Below are 24,928 nucleotides of genomic sequence, written 5' to 3'. Positions count from 1 at the left end.
GCCATCCCTGGACACGTGTTTCGAGGTAGTTGCCTCTCGTCAGCAGGGAGTAGGTGAGTGTGTAGGGTTGCTGTGTAGGCTGCTAAAATAAGTGTTCTCAGGTAAAGTACCTCTCGTAGCGCGCAGGTGAGTAACCATGAGCTCGTCAGCTCCACCGGCTCAAGGAGCATGAATATTAACAAAAGTCCAATTGGTCGCACACTGCTCTACCTACCAGCGTGTTGCCCCAAAGAATTGTGGTCCCTGAAGTCAGCGTCGGCGGGTACGCCTATGCCCGAGTCATGAGTGCAAGTAAGTGTAGCGTTAGCCATCCCTGGACACGTGTTTCGAGGTAGTTGCCTCTCGTCAGCAGGGAGTAGGTGAGTGTGTAGGGTTGCTGTGTAGGCTGCTAAAATAAGTGTTCTCAGGTAAAGTACCTCTCGTAGCGCGCAGGTGCGTAACCATGAGCTCGTCAGCTCCACCGGCTCAAGGAGCCTGAATATTAACAAAAGTCCAATTGGTCGCACACTGCTCTACCTACCAGCGTGTTGCCCCAAAGAATTGTGGTCCCTGAAGTCAGCGTCGGCGGGTACGCCTATGCCCGAGTCATGAGTGCAAGTAAGTGTAGCGTTAGCCATCCCTGGACACGGACCCGCCGACGCTACTTCATGGACCACAATTCTTTGGGGTAACACGCTGGTAGGATTAGCAGAGTGCGGCCAATCGGATTTTTGTCTACTGGGAGAATGGTCTCCATAATTCTGAGCCTAAGGTTGCTGAGCCTGTGTCAGCCCGTGTGCTGGTGGTACCCCAGCGCTTCAGAGCCTTCCTACTGGGGCTGGCTCATGATGTGCCATTGGCAGGAAATTTGAGGCAGGACAAGACCTTTCAGAGGCTTGTCACCCACTTTTATTGGCCCCAAATGCGCAGGACTTCAGACACTCACTGCAGGACATGTCAGACCTGCCAGGCAAGTGGAAAGAGTGGGAGGATGCGCAAGGCTCCTCTCCAGCCATTCCCTGTGGTCAGCACCCCCTTTGAATGGGTGGGTATTGACATTATGGGGCCACTGGACCCCAAGACAGCCATGGGCAACAAGTTCATCCTGGTCTTGGTGGACCATGCCACCCGGTACCCGGAAGCCATACCTCTGAGGACAGTGACGGCCCCCGTGATGGGACGAGCACTGATGGGAATTTTCTCCAGAGTGGGATTCCCTCGAGAGGTAGTGTCTGACAGAGTTACTAACTTCATTTCCAAGTATATGAAGTCCCTGTGGCAGGAGTGTGGGGTAACCAACAAGTTTACCACTCCTTACCACCCCCAAGGAAATGGGTCGTTTGAAAGTTTCAACCGAACCCTGAAGGGCATGATTATGGGTCTTGAGGAACCTATGAGGCATAAGTGGGACGTCCTCTTACCATGCCTACTCTTTGCATACCGTGAGGTGCCACAGAACTCTCTAGGGTTCAGCCCCTTTGAGCTTCTCTATGGACATCCAGTGAGAGGACCTCTAAGTTTGGTCAAAGAAGGCTGGGAGCAATCTCCCAGGAAACCTCCCCAGGATGTATATAGCTACATGCTGGCCTTTAGGAACCAAACTAGGCGTTTCAGGCAACTCGCTGAGGCAAATCTGGAAGCCAGCTAGGAGGAGATGAAGCGGTGGTACGACCAGAATGCCACTCTGGTAGAGCTTCAGCCTGGTCAGAAAGTGTGGGTCATGGCCCCAGTGGAGCCCTGAGCGCCCCAGGATAAGTGGACCGGACCATTTGAGGTTGTGGAACGCAAAAGTCCGGTTACCTACTTGGTGGACTTGCGGTCTCCCAGGAACCCCTTGAGGGTCCTGCATGTCAACCCCCTGAAGCCCCACTTGGAGAGGTGTCAAGTGGGCATGCTCATAGCGACAGATGGTGGAATGAAAGAGGAGACCGAGCCTCTTCCAGACCACCTGTCGGCGACAGAGCAAGATGGGTCAGTGGATGGTGTCAACCTCTCTTCCACCCTGACCCCTGAGCAACAGAAAAACTGCCAGCAGTTGCTGGGACAGTTTTCTGATCAGTTCTCCCCAATTCCCGGTGTCACTGATAGGTGCGTCTATGATGTGGCCACTGGGGATAGTACACATGCGAGGCACAAAACCTACTGACTGACTGACAGGGTGAGAGCTTGCATCAAGGAGGAGGTCTCCAAGATGCTTGCGTTAGGGGTGATTGAGTCCTCTAACAGTCCTTTGGCCAGCCCAGTGGTCTTGGTCCCAAAGGCTGCCGCACCAGGTGGCACACCAGACCTCCGGTTCTATGTGGACTAAAGAGGGATCAATTCAGTCACCAGGACTGACGTGCACCCCATCCCCAGATCTAAGGAGCTCATAGATCAGCTAGGGGCTGCATGGTACCTCTGCACGTTTGACTTAACGTCTGGGTACTGGCAGATCGCCTTGACTGATGGGACAAGAGAGAGGTCAGCATTCTCCACACCAGATGGGCACTACCAGTTCCGAATTATGCCCTTTTGGATGAAGAATGCCCCTACCACCTTTCAGAGGTTGGTCAACCAGGTGTTGGCTGGACTGGACGAGTTCAGTGCCGCCTACCTGGATGACATCGCAGTGTTCAGCGCCAGTTGGGAAGAACATCTGCGTCACCTCTGGGAAGTGTTGATGGCGCTGCGGAGGGTGGGCCTCATGATCAAGGCAAGTAAGTGCCAGATCGGGCAGGGTTCCGTTGTGTACTTGGGACACCAGGTTGGGAGCAGCCAGGTGGCGCCCCTGCAGCCCAAGATTGAAACCATCCTGGCTTGGGAGCCCCCCAAAACTCAGACAGAGATGTGAGCCTTTTTAGGAGTCATGGGTTACTACAGGAGGTTTGTCAAGGGGTATCGCAACATTGTTGCACCCTTGACCGCGCTGGCTTCCAGGAAGCAGTCAAAGAGAGTGATTTGGACTGAAACCTGTCAGAAAGCTTTTGAGGCCCTGAAAACTGCTATGTGCACGGCGCCCGGGCTCCTGGCACCCAACTTCTCCAAAGAGTTCATAGTACAAACAGATGCTTCAGAGCATGGTGTGGGGCTGTTTTGGCACAGATGAATGAGGAGGGCCTAAATCAACCCATAGCCTTCATCTGTAGGAGGTTACTTCCACGGGAACAGAGGTGGAGTGCTATTGAGCGTGAGGCATTTGCAGTGGTCTAGGCACTGAAGAAACTGAGACCATACCTGTTTGGGACTCACTTCCGGGTTCAGGCAGACCACAGGCCCCTCAGATGGTTGATGCAGATGAGGGGTGAGAATCCAAAGCTGTTGAGGTGATCCATTTCCCTACAGGGGATGGATTTCAAGGTGGAACACCGCCCTGGTACAGAACACGCCAACGCTGATGGTCTGTCAAGATTTTTCCACCTTAGTGATGAGAACTCCCAGGAGGTAGGGTAGTTCTCCCCACAATTCAGCTGGAGGGGACACGTGTTAGACCTGGCACCTTGGTGTGGGTCTCCCTTTAATTTTGCTGGTGTTAGATGTTTTGGGCACTGTGCCACTGCTGTCCAGTGCCACAGTGCAAGTCCTCCCTATTGTAAATTGATGTATGGATTAGTGAATCCATGATTGGCTGACTTGGTTTACTTGTCAGACCCTAGTACAGTGCACCAGGAATGCCCAGGGCATGTAACTCCAAATGCTGCTGGTGGGCTTGCAGCACTGGTTGTGCCACCCTCAGAAGCAGCCTGTAAAAGTGTGTCTAAGGCCTGCCATTGCAGAGCCTGTGTGCAGTCTGGTACTGTCATGCTGACTGGACAAGTGCACCCACTTGCTAGTCCCTAAACCTTCCCTTTTCTTCATATCAGACACCCCTATGGTAGGCCCAAGGGCAGGGTGCATTGTAAGTATAAGGTAGGACATGCCTTGGTGTGTGTGGCATGTTCTAATAGTGAATTACAGCCATTTTCGTTTTTCACTATTGCAAGGCTCTCTGTTCTCCATAGGCCAGAATGTGCAGTTTGATTATTACATCTTATAATCCTAACTGACTCAGTGAACATGGTAGAAATTCGAGTTTAGTATGCCTGAACTCAGAATGATAAAATACATCTTTAAGTGAAGTTGGTTTTAACATTCTGTGTTTGAAAACACCACTTTTAGAAAGTAGGTATTTTCTTGTCTAACCATCCAAACCTGCCTCTGCTAGGCTGTGTATTCCTTGTCTGGAGTTTGAGTGACAGGGGCTGGGGGATTCCAGGAGACAGGGTGAGTCAGCACAGGGCTGAATAGAGAGATCTGCATCTAGATGGGTGGGAGGAGTTGCACCTGGGACCTGAATATGGCTGTGCCTTTCCTCCACAATGCTGGCTCCACCTCCTGTGGTGCGTCTGATGTCTCTGCCCTGCACTCTGAAAGGAAAGAAGGAGTCTTGTCAACAAAGTGCTCCAGGACTGACCAGAACTGGTTTGGACTAGGCAAAGGCCTCTCTGCCTTCAGAGAACAAAGAGAAACTGGGCATAAATATTGGGACCCAAACCCAAGAACTTTAGATCACTTTGGGAAACAAGAAGAAACATTTGCTGAGGAGTGGAACCAGAAGAAACTGAGGAGAGACTATTCCTAAGCTGAAGTGCTGCTTGGGGGATTGGCCTGCGGTGGTTGCTTGACTGCCAAAGAAAGGAGAAAGGACTTTGCGTGCACTTTATTCAACTTGTAAAGGATCTCCAAGGGCTTGGAAAAGAGCTTGCCCCCTGCTGAAGTCTCAGAGCCATCAGACTTCACCCACCAGCTCCCCAAGAGTTCTCTTGAAGTGCCTGCAGTTGTGCAGGACTTTTTGAGGACTTGCGTGTCGCAAGGAGATGGAAGCGCGACTCAAGAACAGGAAGCGTGTCGCCGAACTGCCGCTGCCGCTTCACAACACGAAGCACCTCGCATCACCGGAGAAGAGGATCGACGTCACAGCAGACATTGCCGCATCGCCAGGAAGCGTGTTGCAGAAGAATCGTTGAGTTATCGCAGGTCCACCGAAGTACCTCGCATTGCCAGGAGAAGAGGATCGACGTCGCAGCAGACGCTGCAGCATTACTGGGTAGCGTGTCACAGGGTGTGTCGCGGCTCATCGCAGGAAAAGAGGATCAAACGTCACATCAGATGTCGACGCATCTCCGAGAAGCGTGTCGCAGGGCCTGTCGCGGCTCGCACCGTATTGGAAGCAACTCACATCGCCTGGGGAGAGGATCGATGTCGCAGCAGATGCTGGCATATCACTGGAAAGCGTGTCGCAGGGCCTGTCGCGGCTCGCATCGTTTAAAGCATCTCGCATCGCCGGAGAAAAGGATCGACATCGCAGCAGACGCCCCCGCATCACCGGGAAGCATGTTGCATCAAGAAGAAAGTGCCATCTTTGTTTCTTTGCACCGGATCTTCAACGCATCACCGTCCTTGCAACACTTTTGTTGCCCTGCGTGTCGCATCCTAAGGTACATTGAACTCTGAGTGTCGCATTCACCATCTTAAGAGAACTGAGCCAAATTCTACCATTTTAAAGTAACAGTATTGTGGATTTGTGTTGTTTGTGGTCTTGTGATCAATCCATATAAAGAATACTTATTTTTTATATAAAACTGGTGTGGTGTCCATCTATAGTGTTGTCACTTGATTACTGTATGTGTTCACAAATGCTTTACACACTGCCTCTGAGATAAGCCTGTCTGCTCATGCCAAGCTACACTAAGACCACTGTTGTATTGGGTTAGGCTATGGACAACCCCGGAGTTGAGTGATTATAAGAGTGGATTGACTGAAATAATCCAGATTGATGGGCACATGAAAACCCCATGGTTAAAGTATATATTTAAGTGATATGAGAGACTAGGGCTTTCTCATTTATGGGAGGTTCCTCAGAACATGACATTGTCTTCTAAAAAACTTGTAAAGGATACCTTCTGGTCTTATGTCAACGGTGAGCTAGTGCATAGTTCTACGATTGGCATATTGACCCAGAAATTCCTGAATATAAAAGACATACCCAACTTCGAACAATTCAAGGATGAGATTGGTCCACCACTAGTAAAAACATTATATTTGCAATTTAGGTAAGGGGTTTTACAGATTAGTGCATACACGTGTAGGTGGGGGGGGGGGAAAGGTTCTGATTTGTGCACTCTCTGCTCTCTAGGGGCTAAGGAAGACGATGTTCATCTACTCTTCTTTTGCCCGGCATATAAGAAACCGAGGGTTGTTGGATCAAATCCCTATGTAAATACGTGGGGGCTAGATCCTACAAAGAAGCAGAGCGCATAATCAAGTCCAATACCTCACAACTAGTGGTTTTTGGCACGAGTAGATTCTTATTTAATGTGTACCTCATCAGGAAACGGTCTGGTCATAAACTGTAATGTACGGATGGGAGCTCTTTCTTTTCTTTTTTTGTATAGAAACATGTTGCAATGTCCCCTTCAGTCCTAATTGTTTTTAGTTCTGGCTTTTAATTAACTTAAAATTGTTATTTATATTTTTATTAGCGGTATTGCTCAATCATGGAGACAACCAAAATATTTCTTGCCAATTGTATGCATTAATTTTATTGATAACTATGGTCATGTATATATATGTGTTTTGTCATTTATCTCTTGTACTTTGGCTTTTAAGGCTATATTAGCCGAAATAAAGTTTAAACAAACAAACAAACAAATTAATTCAGTGGCTGAGTAAAAAAACATTCTAATGTCAAACATATTACACAGTGAGAAAACATGAGATTACAATTCATGTGATAATTCAATATGTGGATTATACTAGTCCAGGATGGCAGCCATGAACTAAGAAAATGACAGTTTCAAGTAATGACGGCGCACCATTTTTTATATCATTGTATTTTAAGAAACACTAATAAAGGGACAAGGAATTGGGGTTTGTCATAGTGTGCAAGAAATATAGCCAAAATTCGTCTGTGTTTTGCACCACTAAAATAACAGAAACACTTTTGAAGACTTCCTGGAGTGCTCATTTCGATTTTGTTTGAGGATTCTTAAATCTATCTATATATATATATATATATTCTAAGAAAAAAGCAAAGTTTAAAAGTGAGGGGCCGATTATGACTTGGGCGGTGCTGTGCCGGTTCTGCACCAGCTGAGCACCGCCAAAGCCGTGCTGGAATTTGGGGAGTATGCAAGCAGAGAGGGACGCGGTGCCCCCTAAATGTATCCCCATGGCGGCGGGGGATCCTCCGCCAGCCTTTTCATGGTGGGGAATCCGCCATGAAAAGGCTGGCAGAGAAGAAACTCATAACATGCTAAGTAGACAGCAGTGGTCCAGCCTTGCATATTATGTAGGCATTTGTGTTGCGCTACCACCAGGGAACAGTGGTTTCCTGGTGCAGCAGACACAGCGGTGGATGGTTTAATAATGCCTCGGAATAGGGCAGGCACGGATTGCCACCACAAGTATGGTGGTGATAGACCGCCGTACTGGGAATCAGCCCCTATGTTATAATTAGGAAACCTTTATTTGCTGTTTGTATACAAAAATAACTTGAACTATACAAACATTATAAATGCCACAATTATAGTTATACCTAACATTTACACTGTAAATTACACTGAGTGTGGAGGTGCGTGAGTTATAACAATTTGAAGGTATTGTATAAATTATAAATTTAAGGTATAACTATAACTTTAGAATTCCCAATGTTTCTGTAATTTAAGTTTGGTTTGTATAGAACAGGCACCTCTAATGAGTAGCTCATGAGCTACCAGAAGCTCTCCCCCTACCTGTGAGTAGCTTGCATGTGTGCATCTCAGCCCACTAACATGAAAGACTTTGCTTGGTTGTAATATTATTCATATGCCAAATTTTAAACACGTGTACTTGAGACGAAAATATGTGAAATTTCAGAACTTATAAGCTGATGTTTGGAGGAAAATGGCTCAATTTTCAAAATAAATCTGAGTTGGCGTGATTTATTACTCATATTATTACCTTGGTGCCGAGGGATTGCAGCTATGCCTGTTATGTATTACATATGTAGATGATTTCTAAATTGATAGCTGTGTTTTGCTTTACTGCTGGCAACCTTGCCTAGTGCACTGATGTGGTCAGTGCTGACAGCCTTATATGGACTATCACAACTAGCTCAGGATAATTTTCATTAAACATAAGTAGCTTTTATTACAGAAAATGTTGGGGACCACTGGTGTAGAAATAATAATAAAGTTATAATATTTTGAAGGTGGTGTGTAAGTTATAAATGTAAGATACAACTATAACAGTAGAATTTGAATGATTGTGTGGTTTACCTTTGGTAGAAAGACCTTTCCTAAAGTTTTCCTAACTATAACTAAGCTTTAACTTTTGGGTTTTTTCAATCAATTTCAATGGTTTCTATTTTTTAATACAAAAGTGTTTCAAATTGTAAAGTGGAGTGTTGTTAAGTGGACTGTTATGGAGTACAGTTGAGTGGTATAGAGTGGAGTGGCGTACAGTGAAATGACAGAGAGGCATAGCGTAGGGTGGCGAGGAATACAGTGAAGTTGCATAGTGTAGAACAGCATAGAGTGGAGTGGCACACTTTTGAGTAGCGTAGAGTGTAACAGTATAGAGGAGAGTGGCATAAAGTGGAATAGCATGAAGTGGACTGACGTAGAGTAGATTGGTGTTGAGTAGAGTGGCACAGAGTGACGTAGAGTGATGTGATGCAGAATGGAATAGGGTAGAGTGGACTGGCATACAGTGTAGTGGCATAGAGTGAAGTGGCATAGACTGGAATAGTGTACGGTTGTGTGGCGTGGAGTTGAGTGGTGTAGAGTTAAGTGGCATAGAGTGGAGTGGTGTAGAGTTGAGTTGTATAGAGTGGAGTGGTATAGAGCAGAGTGTCATACAGTGGAGTGGCACAGAATGGAATAGTATAAAGTGGAGAGGTGCAGAGTGAAATAGTGTAGAGTGAAGTGGCATTGAGTGGAGTGGCATAGAGTGGAATAGCGTAGAGTGGAGTGATGCATAGTGGTGTAAAGCTGAGTGTTATTGAGTGGAATAACGTAGAGTAGAGTAGTGTATACTAAAGAGACGTACAGCAGAGTGGCATACAGTAGAGTGACATGGAGAGGCATTGAGCGCAGTGGTGTAGAGTGGATTAGTGTACCTTGAAGTGGAGTAGCATAGAGTTGAGTGGCATAGAGTGGAGTGATGTAGAGTTCAGTGGCGTAGATTGGAATAATGTAGACTGGAGTGTATAGTGGAGTGGTGTAGAGTGGAGTGGTGTAGAGTGGAATGGCATAGAGTGGAGTGGCACAGAGTTGAGTGGCATTTAGTGGAGTGGCTCAGAGTGGAATAGTGTAGAGTGGAGTCACATAGAGTGGTGTACAGCCGAGTGGTGTACAGTGGAATAGCATAGAGTAGAGTGGCATGAAGTGGCATAACATGGAGTGGTGTAGAGTGGAGTGGTGTAAAGTGCAATATTGTACAGTGGGGTGGCAAACAGTGGATTGGTGTACAGGAGAGAGGCGTAGTGTGTAGTTCCTAAGAGTGAAATAGCATAGAGTGAAGTGGAGCAGAGTGGAGCGGTGCAGATTGGAGTGGAATATCATAAAGAGGAGTGGCGTAGAGTGTAGAGGTATACAGTGGAGTCACATAAGGAGCATTGGCATACAGTGGAGTGGCAAAGAATGGAGTGGTGTGCAGTGGCATAGAGTTGAGTGTCATACAGTAGAACAGTGTAGATTGGAGTGGAATAGAGAGGGGTGGTGTGCAGTGGAGTGGCATTAAGTGGAATACCGTAAAGTGGAAAGGCACAGAATAAAATAGTATAGAGTGGAGGGGCGATGAGTGGAGTGGTGTAGAGTGGACTCCCTTAGAGTCGAGTGACATTGAATGGAATAACGTAGAGTGGAGTGAGGTACACTGGAGTGACGTGCAGTGGAGTGACGTACAGTACAGTGGAGTGGCATAGAGTGCTGTGGTGTAGAGTGGAGTAGCATAGAGTTGAGTGGCATAGGGTGGAGTAGTGTAGAGTGGAGTGGTGTAGAGTCCAGTGGCATTGAGTAGAATAACATAGACTGGAGTGGTGCAGAGTGAAGAGGCATAGAGTGGAATAGCATGTAGTGGAGTGGCGTAGAGTAGAATGAAGTAGAGTGGAATAGCGTAGAGTGGAGTCGAATAGAATGGAGTACAGTCAAGTGGCATAGAATAGAATTGCATAGAGCAGAGTGCAGTGGAGTGGAATAGAGTGAAGTGTCATAAAGCAGAGTTATGTAAAGTGAAGTGGTATAGAGTGGAGTGGCGTAGAGTGCAGTGGTGTGGAGTGGAGTGAGGTAGAGTGGAGTCGTGTAGAGTGTAATATTGTACAGTGGAGTTGCATCGAGTTGAATAGGATCGAGTAAAGTGGCATACATTGGAGTGGTGTGCAGTAGAGAGGCATAGTGTGAAGTTGCGTAGAATGAAATAAAGTCGAGTGGGGCAGAGTGGAGGGGCGCCAAGTGTAATGGCGTAGAGTGGAATATTGTACAGTGGAGTGGCATAGAGTGGAGTGGCATACAGTGGAGTGGTGTTGAGTGAAGAGGCGTAGAGTGGAATAGAGTGCAGTGGCCTAAAGTGCAGTGGAACACAGTAGAGAAGAATAGAGTGGAGAGGAATATAGTCAAATAGCATAGAGTGGAGTGGCGCAGAGAGGATTGGCTTACAATGGATTGGCGTACAGTGGAGTGGCCTAGAGTGGAGTGGCATAGAGTGGTATAGAGTTGAGTGTCATACAGTGGAATAGTGTAGAGTGGAGTTGCATAGAGAGCAGTAGCATAAAATGGATGGCATACAGTGGAATGGCGTAGAGTGGAGTGTCATATAGAAGAGTGGCATGGAGTGGATTGATGGAGAGTAGAGTGGTGTAGAGTGGAGTGGCGTAAACCGGAGTGGCATACAGTGAAGTACCATAGAGTGGAGTGGAGTGGCTTAGAGTGGGGGGAGTAGAGTGTCATAGAGCTGAGTGGAATAGCATAGAGTGGAGTAGTGTAGATTGGAGTGTCATAGAGTGGAATAGGCTCCACTAGCGTGTCATGTTGTAGATTATCGTTTAAAGCGACGTAGGGTGAAAATGGCTGAATGTATGTAGAAGAAATGTGTCAGATATAAAGATGATGTGGTGTAAACAGTCTTTTTTGTAGTAGATGTGAATTGCTTGTGTAGTTTTAAAGTTATAGGGCATGATTCACACATTTGGGTAAGTTTGCGATTGTCTGCTATTGACAAAAGTATTTTACGAGTAGTACCTTTAAGACTGGGGGGGCTTTGCATTTAAAAAGATACGCCAGTCCTTTATTTCTACATGCAGAAACTCCGCAGTTGTAAGGCTACTCCCATTAAAATGCATTTGTGAACAGCAAACAATGGTAAATCTTCAGAAAAGTGTAGGTTTACCATTGTGAATCAGGCCAATAAGGTAGTAAAACTATATATTGGGCTATAGTATACTGCTGTAATTTTGCTGTATGCCCCAGTACATGTTGATGAAAAAACAGTAACTAATTGACTAATGACTGGCCTTACAAAAGTAACAAGCATTTGCAATGCAATCTGTCTTGCATTTGTCAAAGTTAGAGTTTTTGGGGTTGTAAATGATTTAGTATTTTATTTATGTTTAGTTGTTTTTAGTGGAGTGGATAGAGGATGTGTGAGCCACTTGACAGACTCGAACCTGGTTCTCCAGCTTTGAGGTTGACCGCTCTAGCCATTGGGCCACAAGGGGATGTGGGCGCAAGGAGACAGACAGTGGTCCAGAAGTGGGAATAACAGACTGAAGTTTGAAGACTGAAAGCTTGAGAGTAGAGAGGACAGAGAGTGCGTCACAGAGGATTTAAATGATGGGGCGAGGCTACAAGAACTCAAGCCCAAATTCTTAGAGTGGCTGCAACACACGATCCAACCAGAGAGAGCAAAGGTTGCACTCAGGATTCTTTGACCCCGCTGAGGGAGGCTCCTCCCACTCTCACAAGGGCTGCGAGCACTAATCATATGACAAAGACACTGTCCATCTAGTGAACTCAGCTAAGAAGACTCTGCTTCTATCATATCGCGACTCACCCACGTGGTGCTTGGTGACAACGGGGAGTCATCTCCCACGTCCATCTGATTAACTCCCTTATCAACCTTTCATGGCGCATCTTAGATGAAAGTGGTCTCTTGGTCCTGAGACAGTGGTCGCATCGGCAACCACACACTGGGAATCAATGTTAGTCCACCTAGAACATTGAGTGTACACAAGAACACACATTTTGTGTCCTAGAGCGTATTCTCAGGAGATGGATCTCCTCCTGCTAGACATGAACCAGATTGTCTGAAGTAAACAAATCTGCTCCCACTGTCCGCCATGTCTGCAGAGGCTCTAGGGACCTAGGAGCTACATCCAGTGGCACAGGTCTCAGCAACAGAACTGCACCGAAGTGCTTCAAGCAAGAAAAAAATAACTTAGGAAATATCCAGCTAAAGCACTCTGAGGCCTATGCCCAGTAGGAGAGCGGCTGTGGTGTAACCTTTAGAGCTGCTGACCTTGGAACTGGGAAACCAGTTTTGAGTCCCGGAGTCAATAAAACTGTGCCTAAAAAATATAGTATGTAAATACATAAAGTTTGTTACAAAAAAAATACATAACGATCATTACTAATAAAAACAAACATTTGCAATGCAATAGGTCTGGCATTTGTGAGAGTTTGAGCTATTGGCATCGTAAATGATAATGCCTTTTATTTATGTGTTTACAAAACCTGCAGATCACCCTGATCTTTACAGCTCTTGCTCAACCCACTGAGCTGTGAAGTCTTCCACCTAAATCTCCTTATCCTAACCCTGAAGGTAATACAACCATGGTCAGAGGGACAGCACGAGAAGAGGCTGGCGTGAGATCTCACAGCTTAGCCATAGCCTGGAAGTCACAACAAATGTAACCGATTGTTATCATGAAAACAAACCAATATTGTTGTTAAAGAAACAAAAATAGCGTGGTTGCTGCTAAAACCAGCCAGCTGTATTGTACAGAAACAGCTTCCTGTGGAAATGTCACTAGGGCTAGAAATAGTGCGTAACATCGCACCTTTGTAATCTGTTGGAGATATATTTAAGGGGGCGGGAGAGTGAAGCTGGACGGTCACTGGCCTATCGCTCGCCGAATCTCTGCACGTTTTATAAGGTCATTCACCCACTTGTTCAGCGCACCAAACCATGGTGTTATTGCTTACATAGTGCCTTGCTTGAGGTTTCAGAGCGGTGCGTGTGACAGTGGTGTGAAAGCCCCATCATTGGCTAGACATTTCTTAGAAATGCAGACCACTCACAAGAATTTAGAAACAGCAAGAAACCTCCCAGTTTGGTTTTGAGGCAAGTCTCACTTGTGCAAGGGCTTCACAGTTTGAATGGCGGAATGGTGGCGCAGTGACTTCACTGCTCTTAACTGACATCTGCTGTGATCTGCTGTTCACGAGTTCTAAATGTGGATAGGCAAGCAAATTAACAGCAACGCAAAAAGCATTGGCAAAATCAACATTTAGTTTAATTCACTGGGGTAAGTGGAGACCTCAAATATCCATGTGTCATCCAAGACCTGCACAACCAGCTCAGCCTTGTCATTTTAGTTCTGGATAAGCTGAAGACATGCTGCTTTCTATTCACAAGAAATGCACTCTTTAGGTCAGCTTCGTTCAGCTAGTGGCTTGTTTTGGTGAAGCCCACAAGATGCTGCTCTTTTAATGTGTGTATATTTCATTTCGGGTCCACCCACGACAGTCAACAGATGTTTACTATTTGTGATTGACAAAGAAAGGATTGCTCTTCTACACGTTGTAATAATGATAATTGCTTATAAGTTGCTTTCTACCGTACCCGTGCTGCAATTTGAATGTATCACCTCTGGAACACAGTATGTTCTCAGCGGCATGCATTCATCTGAGTGAGCCACTGGGTTGGCTTATAATGGATGGGCAGTTAGAGGCCCTTCAATGCCCTACCATTTAGCTGCCCCTTCCTCCTATTGTCAGTGACCTGGCTCAAGAAAGGAGGCAGAAAGCCTTCGCCCCATGAGATGACATCTGATGGGGTCACTACAATTGGGGCGCAGGGAGCTCTGCTTCCCCGTCAATGTCCAGCTGCCACCTGAAAAAGTTTGTGCAGATGCCGCCGAGCCCACCTCTTCCCGCCATTCTAATCCCTCACCGGCACTCCGGGGCAGACAGGCATCGCCTTTTCCAATTATAGTGGAATTAAGAGAAGGTGTTAAACTAGCTACCTATCACAGCAGAGCTTTGTTTTTGAGTGCTCCTGTCCTAATATTAAGTTCCTGTCCATCTTGCAACACGAAACTTCAACCTGTCACCTCCTGTTATGACTGCAGCTGTGGCTAGGGGAGTTCTTACAAATGGGGTCAACTGGTGAGGGTTGGTAGGGGAGCAAGCAAGACCCTCACAGATGCAGTGAGTGGACCAAAACCCGGAGAAAACAAGGAATACGATTTCCCATTTTTTTCTACTAGGTTAAAAAAAATCAGTGCTTAGCTGCCCTTCTACAGATGTGTACCTGCAACCTTCAAATTACATCTTGGAAACCTCTTAGGGCCTATTCAGCTGTTATCCTACATACACTATTGCTGTCAAAGTAAATAATAAATAACACATGCAAAATACAGCAATATTTCTAGACACAGTAGGGTTCCAGTAAATAATATTTGTCCCCACAATATACAGTATTACTACATTAACAAATTCTAATGTTATAACTTATTTTTGTGATGTTTTTATTTGTTATGTTATGTTACATGAATTTGTAACGCGAACTGCTACTCATGAGTTTCCCGGCGCGATTCCTAATGGGGTCTGGAAAGTGAGTTTGAAGCAAAAAAAATTGTTTTCAGTTTCCTCTTAAAGGCCACTGGGTCCTGAATAGTACGCAGGGGAAGAGGAAGGGCATTCCAGGCAACAGTAGCCTTCACGGCAAAGGAGTTGCCCCCTAGCCTCTGAAACTTGAAGCGAGGAACCTGAGCAAAGCGTAGGGACGAGGATCGCAGGGATCGCACAGGAGCGTAAAAATAAAAATGTCTCTGCAGATAAAGAGGACCACAGCCGTGAAGAGCACCATGGGCCAGAACCAGTGATTTAAATTTAACTCTGTCCACCATGGGGAGCCAGTGGAGAGATCGCAACTGATGACGGACGCTGTTCCTAGCCGAAATACCCAATAGGAGTCTGGCTGCCATATTTTGAACCACCTGTAACTTCTTCAACAGGTAGCCCGGACTACCAACATAAAGGGCGTTGGCATAATCCAGCTGCGACAGAATCAGTGCGCAAGTGACCGTTTCCTCGTCGCCTGAGGTAGAAGAGGAAAAAATCTTCTGAGCGTTTTAAGAAGGCCAAAACAGCATCCCGACAACTTCTTAATGTGTGTTGAGAAGGAGAGACTCTCATCAAACCATACCCCCAGATTTTTAGCGGGCTTCCCTGTGGAGGTAGGCAATGGGAACTCAGGAGGCCAGAGCTGCTCTCGAAAATTAGGTGGGAATTTACCAAATAGCAAAATCTCGGACTTCTCAATGTTTTATGGCCAATTTCTGTGCCGAATAAAGACATTTTGAATATGAATTACTACATTGCCTTTCTAAGAGACACGCCGGTGTGCCAGCAAGTTACATAAAAATGTTATTGTCTGTCAGAGGTCACTCTGCCTCATATTTCCGATAAAATGAGTGACATCAATTTGAGAAATAATAGCAGTAATGCCGACTGTATGAAGAAGTACTCGGACAAACAATAGTAGAGAGGAGTGTGTTATATTAAAGAAACATGTTTATATTCTCATTGGAAGGCTCCGCCTTTCATCTTTCTGTCAACATGTGTAAGAGAGAATTGGAAAATTCCAGAACAATCTGCTCTTTACAGATCTTTGAAATGCCATGTAAAAAAGATAGTTAGATTTTTTCAATTGTTTGCCCCAACACTCCAACCCCGTGTATGCAATAACCCTCCAGCAGCCATTTACTGTACCTTAAAGCCCTGCCAAACGCAGCATTGCCTGGCAGTATGCAGATTTTACCTGAACTTACCAGTGTCTGAAGCAGAATCAGTGAAATCTGTAAGTCGCGGCGCACCGGAAACAGGAGTTGGGCCGGCTCGGTGTAACAGAGGGATCCCACGGCATCAAAGTGAAGTGAGCTAAATAGGTACAATACATTGTGGCTGTACGAGGCAACGGGTCGAAAGAAAAGCGTCTCCAGTACTGCAAAGGGATCTCGCCGTCTCGCTCCACAGCAAGATAATTAGGGCCTCATGTAGGTAGCCAAATACCGGTCGGTAACGGCCGATTTTCGGTAATTATACCGTTACCGACCGGTATTTTGGCTTTTGAGATGTAGGGGGCTCATTTCTGTATTCAGTAATTTACCGAATCGGTAAAATTACCGAATCGGTAATTTTACCGATTTGGTAAATTCCGAATACAGAAATGAGATGTAGGGGGAGTGTGTGGGTGTTTTTAGGAGTCGGTATTTACCACCAACTAATAGTTGGTGGTAAATAATGAATGGATGTGTTTAAGCATTTTAAAGCGCTTAGAAGTGTGCAATGTGGCAGACATACATGCCCTTAGGGCATGTATGTGTGCCACATGTGCACACATGGCCGAATCAGGGGTGCAACAGGGTGTCAATGTGACACCCTGCCACCCTTGCATGTGTTCCCCCCATTACCGAATTGGTATTTACCGATTCGGTAATGAGGCATACCTTCCCATCAATGGGAAGGTATGCCTCATTACCGAATCGGTAAATACCGATTCGGTAATTACCGAATCGGTATTTACCGATTCGGTAATGAGGCATACCTTCCCATCAATGGGAAGGTATGCCTCATTACCGAATCGGTAAATACCGATTCGGTAATTACCGAATTTTACCGATTCGGTAATATTTACCGAAGGATTACCTACATACGAGTTACCACTTCTTAAATACCGATTCGGTAACGTTCGGTATTTAAGAAGTGGTAACTTGTATGCTACCTACATGAGGCCCTTAGAGAGCCGCGCATAACAAAATAAATGCGTGGACTCCATATTAGACGATGTAGGTCAGCATGCTGGGCTGCAACAATTGTGAAAAGAGTTCTTCTCAACAACCCATGAAACCACCGAAGTGGATAAAAACTGTAGTTGGGCGGTGCTGCTTCCTGAAAAAACGGAAGTGACATTTCACTGCATCAACGATTTAGAAAGCAGCTAAGAAGAGTGACACAATGTTAAACCAATGAGGGAGCAGCAGGCGGGAGCAAAGTCTTTTTACGGACTACTACAGGTCTTACAGACAGCTCATGCGCTGCCTAGGCTCGACCTAAAAATGAGGAATGACGATAAGGAAATGCAACTGCTGATTGAGCTAACTGTAAACACCAGGTAAAGCAAACTAAAAAATTAAAAGAATGCGAGGAAACATCCAAATAGGCAAAGAAGCAGTAATACACATAACAGGGGCAGTCTCCAGGGTGCCAACAAAACAGCAGAAGGAAGACAATTGAGAAGGATTCACCAAACAAAACACAGGAAATTCGACAAGCACACGTAACAACAAATGAAACGCATGGGTGTGCTAAATGCTCCCAGAATAGATAATAGTATGTCTCGTAGAGACAGCGCATGCGCTGCTCAAACAAGACCTAAAAAGCAACCATATTGTTTCGAGCACCCTTTGGCTGTATTCTGGCTTCTAAGTGTAAATATATTGTCCTACTGTTGTTTTCTTTCACAAAGGCATTTCAATGGGACTGGCCTCTCTTTTTATGCTCAGAGAATCCACAGTCCTAAAGATACTTCTTGTAAAATACCTTTGTGAACAGCAAACAATAATAAACTTGAACAAAAGTGTACGTTTACCTTTGTGAATCATGTCCTAAAACTTTAAAGCTACACAAACAATTTAGGTCAGCTACCACAAAGGACCCTTTATACTACAACTACATAATCTATATTTCTGGCACATTTCATCTACATATGTTCAGTCATTTTCACACTTTACGATACTCCACTCTGTGCCACTCCACTTTATACACCTCCACTTTATGCCATTCCACTCTATGCCACTCCACTCTAAGCTACTGCACTCTACACCACTCCACTCTAAGACACTGTACCACACGCCACTCTGACACACCACTCCACGCTAAGCCACTCCGCTGTACGACAGTCCACTTGTTATATACTGTTGTCATGCATTGGGTTTTTCCCAGAAGCTCTGTAAATGTGTTATATATTTTCACATGCCAGTAGATCACCTTCGATTGTTGTAGTTTGAATTCCATTCAATGGCAGTTGTTCTGGCCAGCTTGGGAGGTGCCAAACAAGGGTTAATCCTGCTGTTCCTCAATTCAAGAAAAGGAAGAGTCAAAAAGGAAGAGTCAAAAAGGAAGGCTGGATCCAACTGAGTACATAGTGCGTCTAAAGTTGGCAATCCATTTGTTGGATAATAATGCCCTCACACACCCTTTCAGGTGTCATGCTTCATCATATGGGCTGCTCCTCGTCGGGCCGGCGGTGCAATGCCTAACGGGCTCCCTTAAAAAAGGGGCACTTTGTCGGAGATCTTCAATCCAACTGCCGTATGGTGAAGTGCGGGTGTGGGGGCCTCAAGTGTGTAGATGTGAATAAGTGATATAAAACAGGGTTGAAAGTGCCAGCTAGGAATTAATTTTATTCTGAGGGCCTCTTCCCTGATTAAAAACGTGTGTGTATAGCACTCAACAGAGTATAATGTCTCATGTAGGAGTGGCCTGTATTAGTAATTAATGGTCAACATGTTTCTCGTATAGAGTTATTACACTCGCGATTCTTCAGGACCTAGAAAAACAACTATCTACACAAAAAAAGAGAATGTAATAATTTTAATACTCTAGGTTAAAAAGGTATATGGCGAGTCAGTGTCTCCGGACTAAAATACCTGTTATTGTCTGGTACTACCTGTAAAAAAGAAGGTAGGTTATACCGGCTATATAAAGCTATAGAATAAGACAATTGGAAAACAGCCTTAGAAGTGACTCATAAATCCTTATTTATATAAAATAGTGGTGACTTCTGATGTGTCAAGGCGCATCAGGACATATTACTTGGTGGTGATTCCCCACAGTGAACTATAGTGCCTATTCGCCTGTGTGGAGTTCATTAAAAACAGCAAGAAATAAACTAGAGTGACTCACCCTATTCAGTAGAAGTCCAGACCACAACAGTACTCGGTGGATTGAACATGAGCAACAGTTCCTCAATAAGTAGGACTGAACCAGGGACCGATAATGGAATGGGTAAATCAGTAATGAGACATCAATACAATAACTCATGGCGTAAAGCGAGTTAAAAACATAGAAACAGCAGGTCATTAACTGTAAGATATGTCTCATGTTTAAGTGCGACTCTAAGCTGGTCTATGTAACCAATGTGTAAATCGATCACAAAGGGGACAAGGAAGTAATGGTAAATACAATTAAGCCATGCCATATTCAGCGTGAGAGAACTCACTGATGTGATAAAAGACCGTTCACCCCAGGAGGAATGCGGGCCAGCGAGAGTCATCGGATACTTAGTAAGAGTAACCTATCGGTCGGTGAGGCAGGACAAAAAGGCTAAAGTTGCTAACACCCTGACAAAGCGTATATATCGGTGTAAAACCTAGCCTGCGTATCGGGAAGGGAGCCAGAGTACACTGAAAGGGAACTCGTTCGTGAAACCAAAAAGTGTAGGGACGAGCGGATTAGCGGCTTGCTCAAAGACGCTGATGGTTATATCTCTATTTGCACGTTAATAGGGTTCAGAATTAATTAAACAGTATTATGAATACACTCTGAAGAGAGCGCTGTGTTACTCACGTTTCTCCTCGCTCATGCCGTGCGCATTGACCTACCCTCACCACCGAGTCCGGAAGGCAATGTGCACGACAGAGAAGGAGGACTTATGCTGAAGAAGATGTCATGTGATGTGGGGTGGAGTTAGTATGCATATCGAAGTTCATTACGCCTATAGATGGCAGACATCATGGATTGGGATAAAGGATAACAGTACAATGAATACAAGGGGAGGGAATTAAAAACACCTCCCATGTTATTCTGATGGAAAGTAGAAGTCCACTTGGATAGTAGTGCCGACCTCTGTAGCGGCCATTTTGGAATGGGACTAATGGAGACTCTTATAGTATATTAAAATATTAAGAACCCAGAAGGGGCAGCGAGTCGAGTATGTGGTCCCTTATTATGATAATAATTATATGGATATATATCCAAAAAGGGGCAGTATGGGTTTTTAGGATAAGATGTAAGCTACAGAAAGTCAACACGAAACCAGATTCCAGTTCATAGGATAGTGTAGTAGTAGGACTGCTATATTGTGTGACGTGTAGGGCAAGGTGTAGGAAGTAGAGTAGTTAAGTCTTGATTGACCCCCATGGGATGTCATCGTTGAGACCATCAATGTCAGAAGACAAGCGGTGTATCCATCTCTGTTCTTTTGCAAATAGACTCTGTTTGGTCAAATGGGGGTTGGCTTCTAGAATCAGCCATTTAACCGAGTCTGGTGAGTGTCTCTTCTCGAGAAAATGCACACATATCTTGGTGTTGTTCTTATGGCAGCGGAAATTGCTGCGGTGTTCTGAAATTCGCAGTTTGATCGGGCGAGTCGTCATCCCCACGTAGTAGAGATCACAGGGACATGTCAAAAGATAAATACAGTTGGCTGTATTGCAATTTGTATGTGACCTCAATTCCCAAACAAAGGTAGTGTTAAGTGTGACAGTCTTGTGAATAGATGTAAAGGTGCATGCACTACACATACCACACGGATAGTGTCCTTTCACAGTGGGTAACTGCCAGAGCGTACTCTGTAAGGACTTGGTCTTAAGTTTAGGTCTGGTTTTTACAAGCATATCCTTAATGTTCTTGGATCGCTTGTAAGCAAACCGAGGCAATTCGAGGCTCATGGTGCCTGTATTGAGAATGTTCCAGTGTTTTTTCAACACCTTGGTCAACTGGTTGGAGGCCGGTGTGAAAGTAGTAACACAGGTCAACACTTCGGAACCAATTTTTTCTGCTCTATGGTCCAAAAGCCCTTCTCTATTGTTGTTACGAGCCCGCTTTCTTGACTGGGTGATACTCCTCTGTGGGTATTGTCTCTCCCTAAGGTTACGGGCGAGGATCGCTGATTCACTCTTATATGTATCTAGTGTGCTACAATTCCTTCTCACTCTCAGAAATTGCCCGAAGGGTAGGTTTTCTTTGAGCGATCTAGGATGGTGACTGTTAAAGTGTAACAGGCTGTTACGATCAGTAGCCTTCCTATACATGGTAGTGGAAAAATTTCCTTGTGTGAGCTTGATGGTTAAGTCCAAGAAGGCAATCTGGGAAGGGGGTGCTGTTATAGTGAAATTGAGGTAGGGATTGAGGTTATTGATCCATATGAAAAAGTCATTGTAACTTTCACAATCTCCTGTCCAAAAGATAAGGATATCATCTATAAAGCGTTTCCATAGACGAATATTGTGACGGTATGGGTTAGTGTCACAAAAGATGTGTTCTCCCTCAAAGGATGCCATATAGAGGCAGGCCACACTAGGAGCAAAGGTACTCCCCATGGAAGTACCTTGTGTCTGGTGGTAGAGTTGGCCCCTGAATTCAAACAAGTTTTCAGTAAGGGCTAGTGTGGCACAGTCTGTAATGAAAGAAGGTGGAGTAAGTGACTCCCAGGGAGATGTATTCAAAACTTCCTCAATCACTTCTAGAGTCGCCCTCTGTGGGATGTTAGTGTAGAGGGCTTCAACATCTAGAGTGATGAGGAAGTTGATGTCATTAGTGTCCTGAAACTGCTCCAGCAGGCGTAGTACATCAGTGGTGTCTTGTATGTATGATGGTGTTCATCTCACCAATGGTTGTAAGAAATGATCGCAAAATTGCGATAGAGGTTCAAGAATAGAGTCGATACCTGACACTATAGGGCGCCCTGGCAGTGGTGTGACCCCCTTATGAATTTTAGGTAGAATATAGAAATAGGGGGTCCTGGGTTCTTTCTTGATAAGGAAGGAGGCCTCCTTCCCGCTAAGCCACCCTTGAGTCTCTGCTGAGTCAACCAAACCAGATGGTTTTACTGAGGCGCTCTGTTGGGTTCCTAGGGATAGGTGTATAGTATTTCCTATCTCCCAATTGTCGTAGGCATTCAATGTCATAGTCTGTAGTTGTCATTATGACAGTGGCGCCACCTTTATCGGCCTGTTTAATAATGATAGTTGGATCATTGGCAAGTGTTTCAATTGCCATCCTCTCTTTCTTGCTGATGTTATTGAATTGTTTGCGGCCAGAAATTGCTTTCACTTCTTTGAGTACTGCCTGTTCATAGGTCAGGACTTCATTTGGTACCATACCAGCATGAGGGGTAAAGGATGAAGGATTATGGAGACCCGAATCAGTGTCGGGTACAACACTGGTCAACTGGTTGGAGGCCGGTGTGAAAGTAGTAACACAGGTCAACACTTCAGAACCAATTTTTTCTGCTCTATGGTCCAAAAGCCCTTCTCTATTGTTGTTACGAGCCCGCTTTCTTGACTGTCCTGCCTCACCGACCGATAGGTTACTCTTACTAAGTATCCGATGACTCTCGCTGGCCCGCATTCCTCCTGGGGTGAACGGTCTTTTATCACATCAGTAAGTTCTCTCACGCTGAATACAGCATGGCTTAATTGTATTTACCATTACTTCCTTGTCCCCTTTGTGATCGATTTACACATTGGTTACATAGACCAGCTTAGAGTCGCACTTAAACATGAGACATATCTTACAGTTAATGACCTGCTGTTTCTATGTTTTTAACTTGCTTTACGCCATGAGTTATTGTATTGATGTCTCATTACTGATTTACCCATTCCATTATCGGTCCCTGGTTCAGTCCTACTTATTGAGGAACTGTTGCTCATGTTCAATCCACCGATTACTGTTGTGGTCTGGACCTCTACTGAATAGGGTGAGTCACTCTAGTTTATTTCTTGCTGTTTTTAATGAACTCCACACAGGCGAATAGGCACTATAGTTCACTGTGGGGATTCACCACCAAGTAATGTGTCCTGATGCGCCTTGACGCATCAGAAGTCACCACTATTTTATAAAAATAAGGATTTATGAGTCACTTCTAAGGCTGTTTTCCAATTGTCCTATTCTATACCTTTATATAACCAGTATAACCTACCTTCTTTTTTACAGGTAGTACCAGACAATAACAGGTATTTTAGTCAGGAGACACTGACTCGCCATATACCTTTTTAACCTAGAGTGTTAAAATTATTACATTCTCTTTTTTTGTGTAGATAGTTGTTTTTCTAGGTCCTGAAGAATCGCGAGTGTAATAACTCTATGCGAGAAACATGTTGACCATTAATTACTAATACAGGCCACTCCTACATGAGACATTATACTCTGTTGAGTGCTATACACACACGTTTTTAATCAGGGAAGGAGGCCCTCAGAATAAAATTAATTCCTAGCTGGCACTTTCAACCCTGTTTTATATCACTTATTCACATCTACACACTTGAGGCCCCCACACCCGCACTTCACCATACGGCAGTTGGATTGAAGATCTCCGACAAAGTGCCCCTTTTTTAAGGGAGCCCGTTAGGCATTGCACCGCCGGCCCGACGAGGAGCAGCCCATATGATGCAGCATGACACCTGAAAGGGTGTGTGAGGGCATTATTATCCAACAAATGGATTACCAACTTTAGACGCACTATGTACTCAGTTGGATCCAGCCTTCCTTTTTGACTCTTCCTTTTTGACTCTTCCTTTTCTTGAATTGAGGAACAGCAGGATTAACCCTTGTTTGGTACTCTATATTGCTGGGGCAGCTTTTCTTGCTGGACCTCCCACTCCCCTGTGAGTGGAAAAAGCCCCTTCTGTCCCTCTCTTTGTAGTTCAGCTTGGGAGGTGGTCACGACTGCTACCGGCCACATTAAAGCAGAAGAAAATCTTACCTGTGTGACGAGCCTTCTCTCATGTGTACAGCAATTTTGGCGACAAGCTGGTCAGACGAACTCCTAAGGTGGAGACAATAACAGGAGTGCCAAGCAGTCATGTTACCACGGAGAATCCATAGAGCAGTCGTGTTTCAGTACAGGATTGATCATTTGAGGTGACACTAGCATGCAGAAGTGTCACGATTAATGCCATTAGTGTGGCAACGGCAAGTACTTTTATTGAAGTTTTATTCAGCCCGATTTATTATTGACCATGCTTGGGCCCACTCACCTTGAATCATTGACGTCACACACACACGATGTGCGTTCACGCTTGACAGCCATCTTGGGGGAGTATGTTCCACCTGGTCTACCGGTTGAATAGATATCACGTAAAGATGTGCAACGTGGAGGCCATCTTTCTTTGCCTCATACAGCTACGTTATCAGTGCTCATCACAACGGTGATGCGCACACCCTTTATAGTGTAAAGGAAAATTTAACCACTAAATCACATCTACTGCTACAACGCAAAGAGTGTGTACAGTACTACGGTGAGGATGTATGTCGTTACAACGCACACTTTTACAACGCATGCACTTACAACGCATTTTTTACAACGCAAAATCCATTACAACGCACTACACTTACAACGCATGACACTACAACGCATTTTTAAAAACTACCTTTACAACGCATACCATTACAACGCATAATATTAAATTGCAATTAAGGTAAATGTTGGATAGTATAGGGGTAAAAATTACTTTTCTAACTCCAGGGGGTGCAACAGTAGGGTAAATATTGGATAGTATAGGGGTAAAAATTACTATCCTAACTCCAGGGGGTGCAACAGTAGGGTAAGTGTTGGATAGTATAGGGGTAAAAATTACTATTCTAACTCCAGGGGGTGCAACAGTAGGGTAAGTGTTGGATAGTATAGGGGTAAAAATTGCTATTCTAACTCCAGGGGGTGCAACAGT

General features: G+C 45.0%; 1 protein-coding gene across 4 annotated transcripts in view; it reads right to left on the bottom strand.

Moving 5' to 3' along the window:
• Positions 1-24,928, bottom strand: part of LOC146855746 (myelin-oligodendrocyte glycoprotein-like) — a 342,350-nt gene that overhangs the window by 296,454 nt on the left and 20,968 nt on the right. For 3 of the 4 annotated variants that reach the window (XM_085653665.1, XM_085653663.1, XM_085653664.1), the window contains exon 2: positions 23,965-24,027. The exons of the other annotated variant lie outside the window; for it this stretch is intronic. The gene's annotated coding sequence lies outside the window, so the exon portion shown is untranslated. The remainder of the gene's footprint in view (positions 1-23,964; positions 24,028-24,928) is intronic. 4 annotated transcript variants of the gene reach the window in all.

Source organism: Triturus cristatus, chromosome 4_1 (genome assembly GCF_964204655.1).
Source record: "Triturus cristatus chromosome 4_1, aTriCri1.1, whole genome shotgun sequence".
Taxonomy (NCBI): Eukaryota; Metazoa; Chordata; class Amphibia; order Caudata; family Salamandridae; genus Triturus; species Triturus cristatus.
The sequence above is the reverse complement of the archived record's forward strand: the minus strand, read 5'-3'. Positions and strand labels throughout refer to the sequence as shown.